General features: G+C 37.6%; 1 pseudogene; it reads right to left on the reverse strand.

Annotated features, from left to right (window-relative positions):
• Positions 1-2,145: 2,145 nt before the first annotated feature.
• Positions 2,146-4,715, reverse strand: LOC141547291 (solute carrier family 52, riboflavin transporter, member 2-like; annotated as a pseudogene).
• Between the last annotated feature and the right edge of the window lie 9,277 nt (positions 4,716-13,992).

A 13,992-nucleotide genomic window follows, 5' to 3' on the forward strand; every position in this document is an offset into this window, starting at 1 on the left:
TGATGATCTCCTAGTTCTGCTCGTTTCACTCAGCATCAGTTGATGTAAGTCTCTCCAAGCCTCTCTGTATTCCTCCTGCTGGTCATTTCTTACAGAACAATAATATTCCATAACCTTCATATACCATAATTTATCCAACCATTCTCCAACTGATGGACATCCATTCATCTTCCAGTTTCTAGAGAGGTAATATATTTCACACTTCTGTTAACTTTACTGTACAGAACAGTACATACCTTATTAACTTTACTTTTCAAAAATTTTTTTTTATTATTATGGTACAATATTTAGTATATCTGTATTTTTATGAATTTTATGACTATATAAAGTATAAAGTTAACTTATGTATGCCTTTTTATATAGCATGGGCAGGGGCAAATTTGCATTGTGCATATTTTCTTTACCTAGATGTCTATGAAATGGTCCACTTATATAAAGTAGAACTATCTGTACTCATTATTCTATTTATGAATGGGACAGGTTGAAATGGAATGGCAGTAGTGGTAGGCTGATCAGTTAGGAAGATATTTCAATGGGTTAAGCAAGAAGCAAAGATGACTTGAATTAGAGGAGTAATGAGAATGTAAAGAAGGGGACATTTATTAAGTACTAATTATGTGCCAGGCATTATGCCAAATGGTGGATACTATGCTAAGCACTAGACAAGTATAAGAAACATTATGTAGATATAATTGATAGGATTTGATGGGTAATTAGAGGTGCTATGGTATAGTGAACCAAATGTTATTTTTGAAGCAAGGAAGACCTGGTTTCAAATCTTGCTTTTGACACACTCTGGTCAGCCTTGAAAAAGTTCCTTAACCTCTCAGGGCTGTAAGCAACTATATGAGACTCGAGTTACTAACTTGCATTAATAGAAGGAATTTCCCTATCTGAGGTCCTCTGGACTGAAGAAAAAACTAATGAGATCCCTATCTCAAACCTGATGGGTTGGGGCAGCTAAGTGGCACCGTGGATAGAGCACCAGCCTTGAATTCAGGAGGACCCGAGTTCAAATCTGGTCTCAGACATTTAACACTTCCTAGCTGTGTGACCCTGGGCAAGTCACTTAACCCCAGCCTCAGGGGGAAAAACAAAACAAAAAAAAAAAAAAAAAAAACAAAACAAAACCCTGATGGGTGATTAGGTGAAGGGAGTAAGAGAAAGGGATGTCAGTGGCATTAGAAAGTAAGCCAAGAGGACTAGTATATTTGGGGGAGAAGAATGCTAGAATTGGAATTAGGAAAATCTGACTTCTAATTCTTATTATTTATGTTACATCAGATAAGTTACTGAACTTCTGAATTTCAGTTTCTCTATTTGTAAAATGGGAATAACCTCACATTCTTTCCTGCAAAACCTCTTCTTGTTCCCCCAACTTACCTTTTGCTGTTAATACCACTACCACTTGCCCACTGAACCAATACTGACTTTGGGAAAAGGGATTAAAAAAAAAGATGGTCTTCCTGACTCGAGGCCTTGTACTTTATCCACCAGGCCCCAGTGGCATAAAATAAATTTTTACTGATTTTCTATGCCTGCTGACTCTATTTTTATTCTGCTCTTTAACTTGCCTTGCTATTACTTAACCTCCTCCACCCATAAATCCCTCCCTTGTCTTCTTCCCTCACCCCTTCCTTCCCTGTTTGCCCATCTCTCCCCCTTCTTTCTTTTTTTTTTTTTTTTTTTTCCAATTCCGACAGAAAATAGCATTTTTATTCTACAACTACAGATATAACTAGACTTGGAGTCTGAATCTGAGGAACATTCTGTAGAATGTCACCTACTTCCATATGCTCAGCACAGCAATTGTTACTTGTCATCTTCTCCAGCCCCAAGGGCTTATATGCAGCTGGTTTCTGGAAATATTTGCTGGACTTAGTTCACTTCTAGGACCCAGAGGAAAGTGACCTAAAGGAGCAATAGGGAAGCTTCCTAGGAGGAGACAGAATCCCTCTCTTTTGTTCCTTCTTAAGCCAATCCCTGAGAGATGGGAATTGTGTGAGGGATGACACCTCACCCCATTGAAAGGAAAAAGGCACATGTTGCTCTAGTAGGGATGGAGGAACTTTACTCCTGGGAATGTGGAAGGTAGAGAAGGAAGGACTCTCCCAAGAAAAACCAAACAAACCCCCTAAGGAATCATCAGGGGCCACACATGTCCAAAGAGTCCTGGCTGTGGTGGAAGACCTGGTAGATGCTTGTTGTAGGGAACATGGTAAGAGCCCTAATCAGAGAACGTGTCTGGATTGCAATGCCTGCTGCCACCTGTGCACTTCGGCCACTACCATGAAGGAGTGAGCTAACTGCCACCTTCACATAGGAAAAAGTGCCCAAGCACAGGATCCATGATAACACCACAAGGACTATACCTGAAGAGGTGCCCAGTGGCGGGGGGGGGGCGGGCACAAAAGCTCAGAGCTGTCAACACCATCACATAGGTCCCAAAAAGGTACCCAGCAGTGAAAGGACACCCAAACCAGTTAGTGACTTGCAGAAGTCCATGGCTAGAATGTAAGTAAGGGGGCTGGAGGCACTTCCTAACACCAGAGCCAGCTGGTAGGCAGGCACCCATATGACCAACAGGAATAACTCTGCACAGATGTCTGTATCCCAGTGATCAGGGCATTTGCGGCACTAGCAGTGCCAGCAGATAGACTTCTTTGACTAAACACAGCTTCAATGAATTCTGGGTTCTTTCCTCTGACTCTGGCTCAGACATACCAATCTCTTCTCCTGGCTTCCAAAGTGATGACATCTCTTCTTCTGGGGTGACTCCTGGTCCCTGAACTTCACTCCTAGGGGTAACTGTGGTGGATATTGATGGAAGCAAGAGCAGCAGTCCCTGGAGATGGCAAGTAGTATGCTGGTTATCATCCTGAAGAAGGTATTGGGTAAAAAGTGTTCCTCAAAGTAGATGGGCACCAAGGGACCTAGTGGGGAGATACCAGGAGAGGGAGAAACATTTCGACCGAGTAAGGATGTCTCGGGAGTCCCGAGGGCTGGGAGAAGAAGCTGGTTAGCATTCTAGGTGGCCCACACCTTGGACCAGAGCCAGCCCACAGAGCAGCAGGGCATTAAGGGTCCCATCCCCCAGGATCCTAACATTTCTTTATAGATTTTGAAGGGTGTTTCCTATGTAAAACAAAAACAAAAACATGATTTGTCTATGTTGAGTAATTTGCAACTGATCTTTGATATTGGTTCTATTGATTAGGGTAGGATTAGTTTGGTTGATAGAAAGTCCTGAAAATCTGCAAGTTTGTTGAATGTTCATTTTTTCTTGTTCAATATTATAATTTTGCTGGATATATTTTTTGCTGCAGGCCTTCCTCTTGTGATTGTCAGTAGATATGATTCCAGGACCTGCAATCTTTTACTGTGGCTGCTGATAAGTTCTGCACACTTCTAATTGTAGCTCCAATATATTTGAAATATTTTCTTGTTTCATGCAAAATTTTTCTCTTTGACTGGGTTTTTTTTGAAATTTGGCAATAATATTTCTATGTGTTTTCCATAAAAGATGTTGTTTATGTGATGATCAGTGTAATTTTTTTAATTTTTAATTTCTTCTCATGTTCTATCATTCCAGGACAATTTTCTTGGATTATTTCTTGCATAATTGTGTTAAGGCTCTTTTTTTTGGTCACAACTTGCACAATGTTTCAGAAAATGTATTTTCTCTTCTTAATCTGTTTTTGTTTTTTTTTTGCAATTTATTTTCAGTTTTATTTATTTTATTAATTTTTATAATTATAACATTTTCTTTGCATAAGTAATAGGTACCTTTGCATAGGTAATTTTTTTTTTTTTTTTTTTTTACAACATTATCCCTTGTACTCCCTTCTGTTCCGAATTTTTCCCCTCCTTCCCTCCTCCTCCTCCTCTAGATGGCAGGCATTCCCATACATATTAAATATCTTATAGTATATCTTAGGTACAATATATGTGTGCAGAACCGAATTTTGTTGTTGTTGTTGCAAAGGAAGGATTGTATTCGGAAGGTATGTTTTTTTTTTTTTTCTTTAAATTTTTTTATTTTTATTTTCAAAACATATGCATGGATAATTTGACAATATTAACCCTTGCATAGCCCTGTGATTCAGATTTTCTCCTCCTTCCCCCCACCCTTCCCCAGATGGCAAGCAATTCAATAAATGTTTTACATGTTAAAATATATGTTAAATCCAATATGTATGAACATATTCATACAATTCTCTTGCTGCACAAGAGAAATCATTGCTCTGTTTTCAATGAGTGGAACAAGTGAAGATTTCTCAGAAACTATAAGGTAAAGTAGCTTAGACATTAGGCCTAAGTTTCAGGTTCCTCACGCCAAAAAAGAAGATATTATTGTACATTGATCAACAACCCTATTCCATGTTCCTGAAGGATTCAGTTCAACCAAAGAATTTAAACGTCAACAGAAGGACTTGTGGTTTTTAGCTATATAATACAGTTTCTGCTTTTATATTGTGCCACACCCTGCTAGATTGCCTAGTGAATGTGTTGGCCTGCTTCTTGCAAGAACTGAATAAAGGCTTTCTGTTTGTATCTGCAGACACCTCCGAGTGGTCAATTTGGGTAAAGGGAGGGTCTAGTACCCCATCCCACAAAGTTTCTGTGGTCTCGTCCAGGATCTCATAACTTTGCAGAGAAATGGTTGAAATTCTGATATGGGGACAGGCATCAGTTGAGAGATTTTCTTCAGCCATCCTTGGGATTGGACTTCCAGCCTCCTACTCTGTGAAGTATCAGCCCAAGGTGGAGGAATTTGATAAAAACAGAAAGCAAAAGTAAAGTCTCCAGAGAAGCCCAAGGCCAAAAAGACATTCAGATAACTTATATGTGCATAATCCAGAGGTAAGCACTTTGTGTGAGACCTGCTTGTGCCCCTGGGCTGTCCTTAGGCTGAAAGGGACCAAGGAAAGGGGTGGCACCTAATAAGCTAGAAGGAAGTCCTGATAAACAGCATCTTCATGACTGCTTGGTGGGAAGGGAAGTGACCTCACCAGACTTGTTGATCCCATTGAGAAGCTGGATCTGTGTTTTACAGAATCACCAATCATTAAATTGGAGCTGCTCTCCCCAGAAGGGAAAATAGAGGAGTAGTCCTAATCCAAATCTTTGGAGCAAAAATCTAAACTACAACCAGATATCATATCGTATTTTGTAGCTGGCTACAAGATTGGAATGCTAAGATATTGCTGTTTTGTGGGGATGGGACAGTCCTGTTACATGTCATTTTTGTCTGTGTCTGTGTCATGTCTGTTCTGTGAGTAGATTTTGTTATCTGGAAAGATTTAAAATGCAGCCAGTAAAACAAAACAAACAAACAAAAAAAACTAAACCAAAACAAAAGAAAAAAAACTTCTATGCTCTAGTTAGAGCACTGGGAAAGATTTTTTTTTTTTTTTTTTTTTTTCATCTTTGACTCCCATCTTAAAAGGGAAAACAGCCTGACTTTCCTATGGACTCTGACTCTGGCAAAGCTGGGAGCTACAGAAATAAAGTTAGCTAATTAAAATGATAGAACTGCTAAAATAACATCTTAGCAGATTCTTAAAGTTTTTTAAAAATATTTTTAAATTTCATAATTATAACTTTTTTTTGACAGTACATATGCATGGGTAATTTTTCCCCTTCCTTCCCTCCACCTCTTCCCCTAGATGGAAGGCAGTCTTATGCATGTTAGATATATTATAGTATATCCTAGGTAACAATATATGTGTGCAGAACTGAACAGTTCTCTTGTTGCACAGGAAGAACTGGATTCAGAAGGTAAAAATAACCTGGGAAGAAAAACAAAAATGCAAACAGTTTATACTCATTTCCCAGTGTTCCTTCTCTGGGTGTAGCTGATTTTGTCCATCATTGATCAATTGGAACAGAATAGATCTTCTCTATGTTGAAGATATCCACTTCCATCAGAATACATCCTCATACAGTATAATGATCTCCTGGTTCTGCTCATTTCACTCAGCATCACTCCAAGCCTCTTTGTATTCCTCCTGTTGGTCATTTCTTACAGAACAATAATATTCCATAGCCTTCATATACCATAATTTACCCAACCATTCTCCAACTGATGGACATCCATTCATTTTCTAGTTTCTAGCCACTACAAAAAGGGCTGCCACAAACATTTTGGCACATACAGGTCCCTTTCCCTTCTTTAGTATTTCTTTGGGATATAAGCCCACTGCTGGATCAAAAGGTATGCACAGTTTGATAACTTTTTGGACATAATTCCAGATTGCTCTCCAGAATGATTAGATTCTTTTACAACTCCACCAACAATGCATCAGTGTCCCAGTTTTCTCACATCCCCTCCAATGTTCATCATTATTTTTTCCTGTCATCTTAGCCAGATTCTTAAAGTTTTGAGAGCAACAATTAAGGAGTTTGGCAATTAGTCATTTAAAGATTGCTAAGACATCGGGGAAACAGGAATTTATCCCATTCTGAAAGAAGGGAGTGAAAAAGAAAAAAAAATTAGATAAACTGCTAACCTTTAAATCATCTTCTTCTGAGTCCCTTCTGCTCCATTGGAAAAGCACTTCAGAAATTATTAAGGGACCCTCTCCACAACCCTGAACACTCAGCATGTTCCATTCCCTGAGTCCTGAGTTCATCTCAGTTGTGGGGATTGGTAATAAGATCAATGCAGCCCAAGTCTCTCTGTCTGTTAAGCCCTCTCATGTCAGATTAGATTAAGAAAAGAGAATGGTGAAGAACTTTAGGGAAACTCAAATTCTGCCTCATCTGTAGAAATGGGGGAAGAAGAAAGAACTATAGGGACCCCCCTTGCCTGACCACCCCCCCAACCCTGCTTGGGGAAGTGGGGATGAGGGGGGGGGTCAGCATTCCTTGAGTTCTAGTTCCTGGAACTTCCATCAAAGGGAGATCCTGGCACCAGTTACCCTAGTCTTCAGAAGGTTCTGCCCAGCAATTGCCTGGGAAGAATCTGGGTGCTCCTGGCAGTACCCAGCATTGCAGTGTGAAGTGAGAAAGCCAGTAAATCTCTGAATTTGGCAAAACCACCATTCTCTGTTTCAGTTGTGGATATGTATTAGCTATGTAATTTATGGCAAATTATTTTATTTCCATCTATTTTTTTAATTTTTAAAGAGAACTAATAATGATGGTTGTTATTGTGAAAATCACATGATTGCAAAGATACTTAGTATATAAAACAAATGCTATATGAAGGTTAACTGCATTATTTGATATAATTGCTTCATATTTCATAACTTTATATAGGTTTTTAGATGTGACCAACATATAACGCCAATGTTGACATAAATGATTTTTGTGTGTATGTAAATTAAATTAAACAAATTCAACTAAATTAAGGCCTCCCCAGGATTAAGAGGATAATTTATAAAGGAAAGTCTTTCTTTTTCTTCTTTTCCTCCTTCTCTGACTGCAGCAGGGATACATGGACAAAGGGGTGAGAGGGAGAGAAAGAAAATATACTCAGTGTTAGGATTATTACTAGGTGCTAAGTCTGGTACTTAACAATTCTCTAGCTCAGAGTTCAGACCTTTAAAGGAGTTCAAACCTTTAAAGGAGTTTACACCTTTAAAAGAGTTTGCTCATTGGTTCTATAAAGAGTTTCCACAAGCCCATGGAGTACCCACAAGCCCATTCTCTGGGAGGATATAAGGAGCCAGGATTCAGGAAGGAGGAGTCATTCAAGATTCTATTATAGTGCTGGCTGGGGACACTTGGACAAGAGCAGATTCACAAGTCTAAAGAAAAAGCCTGCTCATGGACTTCGGGGAGATTCACAACTAGGATTGAATCCTGGGAAACCCCAAATCCCACATTCTCGGAGGCAGAGTCTGATTCCCACACTCTAGGAGATTCAGAGTCAAGATTTCATTCCCACATCTACCTTTGTGCTGGCTGGAGGCTTTGGATTCAGAGGGAGCTAGAGACTGAAGCTGGTTGGAAACATTCTGACAGGAAAAGATTCAAGACTTTGAAGGACACAATATAGGATCTGGACTTTAACTCCTGGCTGCATTTTGGGGATTACTGGTACTGAAACTAAAACTAAGGCTGCCTCCCCAGAAGCTTCCCAAGAGTTCTCCTCCCAGAGAATGATTATAATTTAGAGACAACAGAACATCACATTTTGGTGCCCAACGTGGGGCAAGGATTTTTGCTTATCCTGTCTTTGGCTGATTTTGAACCCTTCAGGGAGCTAGACAAGACTTCACATTTTGGCGCCCGAACATGAGACAGACGCAATCCTGATTCCAGCAGAAAAGCCTCTGATCCTGATCAAGTGGAAAAGTCTTTCTGACCTAGAAATTAGGTTGAGTAAAACAAGGAAACTTTGTTAAAGAGCTAAAGTAGAATTTCAGCAAAATGAGGCAAAAAAAAGAAGACAAGACTTTGAAGAAGACAATAAAGGATTTGGACTTTAACACCTGGCTACTTGTGTGATGATTACTGAACCGAAATGAAGGCTGCCTCTAGAGATCCCCAATAAAACTCGAAACACAGAACATTACATTTTGGTGAGAACATTATATTTTGGCACCTAATGTGGGGCCAATAAGCTTCATCTGTGACCCAGAAATTAGGATGAGTACAAGAAGGAAACTTTATAAAAGGCTAAAGTAGTATTCCAGTTAAAATGGAACAAATGTTTAGAAAGCAGATTTCTCCACATCAAGGAAAATTTGTTGAAAGCTTGGTTAAACTCATTAAAAGCCAAAGTTTGATTGTAATTTGGGAGCAGATCATTGAACTTTTAGAAACAGTACAGTATACATCTCCTTGGTTCTCTAAGGAAAAAGAATTAAATCCAGATGAGTAGAAATTAGTAGGAGAGCAACTATGTGAATACTACAATGATAATGGACCTGACTCAATTTCCAAAGAAACACTTTATACATATAATTTAATACCACTGGCTTTAGGAAATTATATAAGTTATAGAATAAGGAAAAAGAAGAAAAAGCAGGAGAGGGAGGATTCAGACACACTAGGTGAAAAGGAGGAAGAATCATATAAGAATGGAGGTAAGTACAATTCTGAGTGTGGTGCTTCACAGCAGGAAAAATTAGGGCATTCTCCAACCCCTGACCTACCTCAATTAATCCTTCATGGGTGGAGGGAGAAGGAGGAGGGAAAGGGGCACCATCTATGAAGCAGCCTATGACAAGATTACAAAAGGCACTGGTTAAGGCTAAGAAAGAAGGACAGGATATATCTGATTTAAAAATAAATGCATACCCTGTGATTGAAGAGCTTGACTCTTCATGTCAACAAAGGAGAAGATACACTCCTTTTGATCTGGAAAAAATTAAGGATTTGAAAAAAAATCATCAATCATCTACTGAAAATCAAAATGCCAAGAAATATAGTGGCCAAGTTCAAGAACCATCAAATAAAGGAAAAAATATTGCAAGCTGCTAGAAAAAAAATCAATTCAGATATGGAGGAGCCACAATAAGGATTACCCAGGATCTAGCAGCATCCACATTAAAGGATCAAAGGGCCTGGAATATGATATTCTGAAAGGCTAAGGAACTTGGTATGCAGCCAAGAATAACTTATCCAGCAAAAATGAGCATCTTTTTCCAGGGAAGAAGATGGACATTTAATGAAATAAATGAATTCCATCTATTCTTGATGAAAAAACTGGATCTAAACAAAAAGTTTGATCTCCAAATACAGAACTCAAGAGATTTCTAAAAAGTTAAAAAGAAATCTTGAGAAATATATTTCTGCCATAAAGATATATAAAGAACACATGTATAATTTGTTCTAGAAACTAGAGGTGGAAAGGAAATTATATCAGAAAAAAGGATAAAGTGGTGGTACTACATCTCACGAACAGGCAAAGTTAACCTATTATATCTGAGAGAAAGAATGAGGGGAATGAACATAGTGTGTATCATATTCTCAGTAGAATTGGCTTAAAGAGAAAAATATAGACATATTCGATTTTTGGTGAAATTCCTTCCACTTCATTGAAAAGTAGGGGGGGAAAAGTGAAAAGGGAAGGAGTAAGCTAAGGGGAAGGGAATACAGAAATTGTGAGGAAAAGGGGTAAAATAGGGGGAGGAATTCTCAGGAGGGGAGGGATACTAAAAAGGGAAGGCTGTGAAAAGCAAGTGGTGCTCACAAGTTTAATACTGGGGAGGAGGGTAAGGCAGAAGGAAAGGAGAAAAGCATAAGCAGGGGTTAACAGGATGGCAAGCAATATAGAATTAGTCATTTTAACCATAAATGTGAATGGGACAAACGCCCCCATAAAGAGGAAGCAGTTAGCAGACTGGATTAAAAGCCAGAATCATACAATATGTTGTTTACAGGAAACACATCTGAAACAGGGTGATACATACAGAATAAAGATATAAGGTTGGAGCAGAATCTACTATACTTCAGGTGAAGCCAAAAAAGCAGGGGTAGCCATCCTCATCTCAGATCAAGCAAAAGCAAAAATTAATCTAATTAAAAGAGATAAGGAAGGGCACTATATCTTGCTAAAGGGTAGCAAAAGTTTGATATGATAGATCTTTGGAGAAAACTAAATGGAGACAGAAAGGAGTACACTTTCTTCTCAGCAATTCATGGAACCTATACAAAAATTGACCGTATATTAGGACATAAAAATCTCAAACTCAAATGGCTGTAGGAGTTCCCACAAGTCCCTGGAGTACCCACAAGCCCATTCTCTGGGAGGATAAAAGAGGAGGGCAGTCAGGAAGGAAGCAGTCTGGATTGGGTTAAGAAGAGTCTGGATTGGGTCAAAGACAAGACTTCCCAGGAGAACTTCCGGGAAGCTGGAGGAGATTCAGAGCCAAGATTCGGGAAGAGGGGGATTCTAGATTCTACCTCTGGCTCTGGCTCTGGTTGGAGACTCCAGAAGTCTCCCAAGAAACCTGCTCACAGAGAAAAAGATTTGAAAAGAAACCTCCTCCCAGAGAAGTATTACAATTAAGAGACAACAGGACATCACAACATTCAATAAAAAGCTAGGGGAAAATAGACCAAAACTAATTGGAAACTAAATAATCTCATACTAAAGAATGATTGGGTGAAAGAGCAAATCATAGACATAATTAATAACTTCACCCAAGAAAATGACAATAATGAGATGTCATACCAAAATGTGTGGGATGCAGCCAAAGCAGTAATAAGGGGAAATTTTATATTTCTAGAGGCTTACTTGCATAAAATACAGAAAGAGAAGGTCAATGAATTGGGCTTACAATTAAAAATGCTAGAAAAGGAACAGATTAAAAAACCCCATACAAACACGAAACTTGAAATTCTAAAAATAAAAGGAGAGATTAATAAAATTGAAAGTAAAAAACTATGAATTAATTAATAAAACTAAGAGTTGGTTCTGTGAAAAAACCAACAAAATAGACAAACCGTTAGTAAATCTGATTAAAAAAAGGAAAGAGGAAAAGCAAATTGTTAGTCTTAAAAATGAAAAGGGAGAACTCGCCACTAATGAAGAGGAAATTAGAACAATAATTAGGAGTTACTTTGCCCAACTTTATGCCAATAAATTCTATAACTTAAATTAAATGGAAGAATACCTTCAAAAATTTAGCTTGCCCAGATTAATAGAAGAAGAAGTAAATAGTCTAAATAGTCCCATTTCAGAAAAAGAAATAGAACAAGCTATTAACCAACTTTCGAAGAAAAAAATCCTCAGGACCAGATGGATTTACATGTGAATTCTACCAAACATTTAAAGAACAATTAACTCCAATGCTATATAAACTATTTGAAAAAATAGGGATTGAAGGAGTCCTACCAAATTCCTTTTATGACACGGACATGGTACTGATACCTAAACCAGGTAGGTTGAAAACAGAGAAAGAAAATTATAGACCAATCTCCCTAATGAATATTGATGCTAAAATCTTAAATAAGATATTAGCAAAAAGACTTCAGAAAATCATCCCCAGGATAATACACTATGACCAAGTGGGATTTATACCAGGAATGTAGGACTGGTTCAATATTAGGAAATAACAATAATGAGATGTCATACAAAATGTGTGGGATGCAGCCAAAGCAGTAATAAGGGGAAATTTTATATTTCTAGAGACCTACTTGCATAAAATAGAGAAAAAGAAGGTCAATGAATTGGGCTTACAACTAAAAATGCTAGAAAAGGAACAGATTAAAAAACCCCACACAAACACAAAACTTGAAATTCTAAAAATTAGCATAATCGACTATATCAATAACCAAATTAACAAAAACCATATGTTCATCTCAATAGATGCAAAAAAAGCATTTGAGAAAATCCAACATTCATTCCTACTAAAAACATTTGAGAGCATAGGAATAAATGGACTATTCCTCAAAATAATCAGGAGTATATATTTAAATCCATCAGTAAACATCACATGTAATGGCGATAAACTGGAACCTTTCCCAGTAATGTCAGGAGGGAAACAAGGCTGCCCACAACACCATTACTATTCAATATTATATTAGAAACGCTAGCCTCTGCAATAAGAGTCGAGAAAGAGATTAAAGGAATTAGAGTAGGTAATGAGGAAACCAAACTGTCACTCTTTGCAGATGAGATGATGGTATATTTAGGGAACCCCAGAGATTCTAATAAAAAGTTATTAGAAATAATTCATAACTTTAGCAAAGTTGCAGGATATAAAATAAATCCACATACATCCTCAGGATTTTTATACATTACCAACAAAATGCAACAGCAAGACATATAAAGAGAAATTCCATTCAAAACAAATGTCAAGAGTATAAAATATTTGGGAATCTATCTACCAAAGGAAAGCCAGGAATTATATGAGCAAAGTTACAAAACACTTGCCACAAAAATAAAATCAGACTTAAATAATTGGAAAAATGTTAAGTGCTCATGGATAGGCTGAGTGAATATAATAAAGGTGACAATACTCTCTAAACTAATCTATTTATTTAGTGCTATACCAATCAGACTCCCAAGAAACTATTTTAATGACCTAGAAAAAATAACAACAAAATTCATATGGAAGAACAAGTGGTCGAGAATTTCAAGGGAATTAATGAAAAAAAAATCAAATGAAGGTGGCCTAGCTGTACCTGATCTAAAACTATATTATAAAGCAGCAGTCACCAAAACTATTTGGTATAGGCTAAGAAGTAGACTAGTTGATCAGTGGCATAGGGTAGGTTCACAGGGTAAGATAGTGAATAAAAATAGCAATCTAGTGTTTGACAAACCCAAAGATCCCAAATTTTGGGATAAGAATTCATTATTTGACAAAAACTGCTGGGAAAACTGGAAATTAGTATGGCAGAAACTAGGCATGGACCCACACTTAACACCACATACTAAGATAAGATCAAAATGGGTCCAAGATTTAGGCATAAAGAACGAAATCATAAATAAATTAAAGGAACATAGGATAGTTTACCTCTCAGACTTGTGGAGGAAGAAGGAATTTGTGACCAAAGAAGGATTAGAGATCATTATTGATCACAAAATAGAAAATTTTGATTACATCAAATTAAAAAGGTTTTGTGCAAACAAAACTAATGCAAACAAGATTAGAAGGGAAGTAACAAATTGGGAAAACATTTTTACAGTTAAAAGTTCTGATAAAGGCCTCACTCATCTCCAAAATATACAGAGAATTGACTTTAATTTATAAGAAATCAAGCCATTCTCCAATTGATAAATGGTTAAAGGATATGAACAGACAATTTTCAGATGATGAAATTGAAACGATTTCCACTCATATGAAAGAGTGTTCCAAATCATTATTGATCAGAGAAATGCAAATTAAGACAACTCTGAGATACCACTACACACCTGTCAGATTGGCTAAGATGATAGGAAAAAATAATGATGAATGTTGGAGGGGCTGTGGGAAAACTGGGACACTGATGCCTTGTTGGTGGAGTTGTGAAAGAATCCAACCATTCTGGAGAGCAATCTGGAACTATGCCTAAAAAGTTATCCAACTATGAATACCCTTTGATCCA

The sequence above is a fragment of the Sminthopsis crassicaudata genome, chromosome 6 (assembly GCF_048593235.1).
Source record: "Sminthopsis crassicaudata isolate SCR6 chromosome 6, ASM4859323v1, whole genome shotgun sequence".
NCBI lineage: Eukaryota > Metazoa > Chordata > Mammalia > Dasyuromorphia > Dasyuridae > Sminthopsis > Sminthopsis crassicaudata.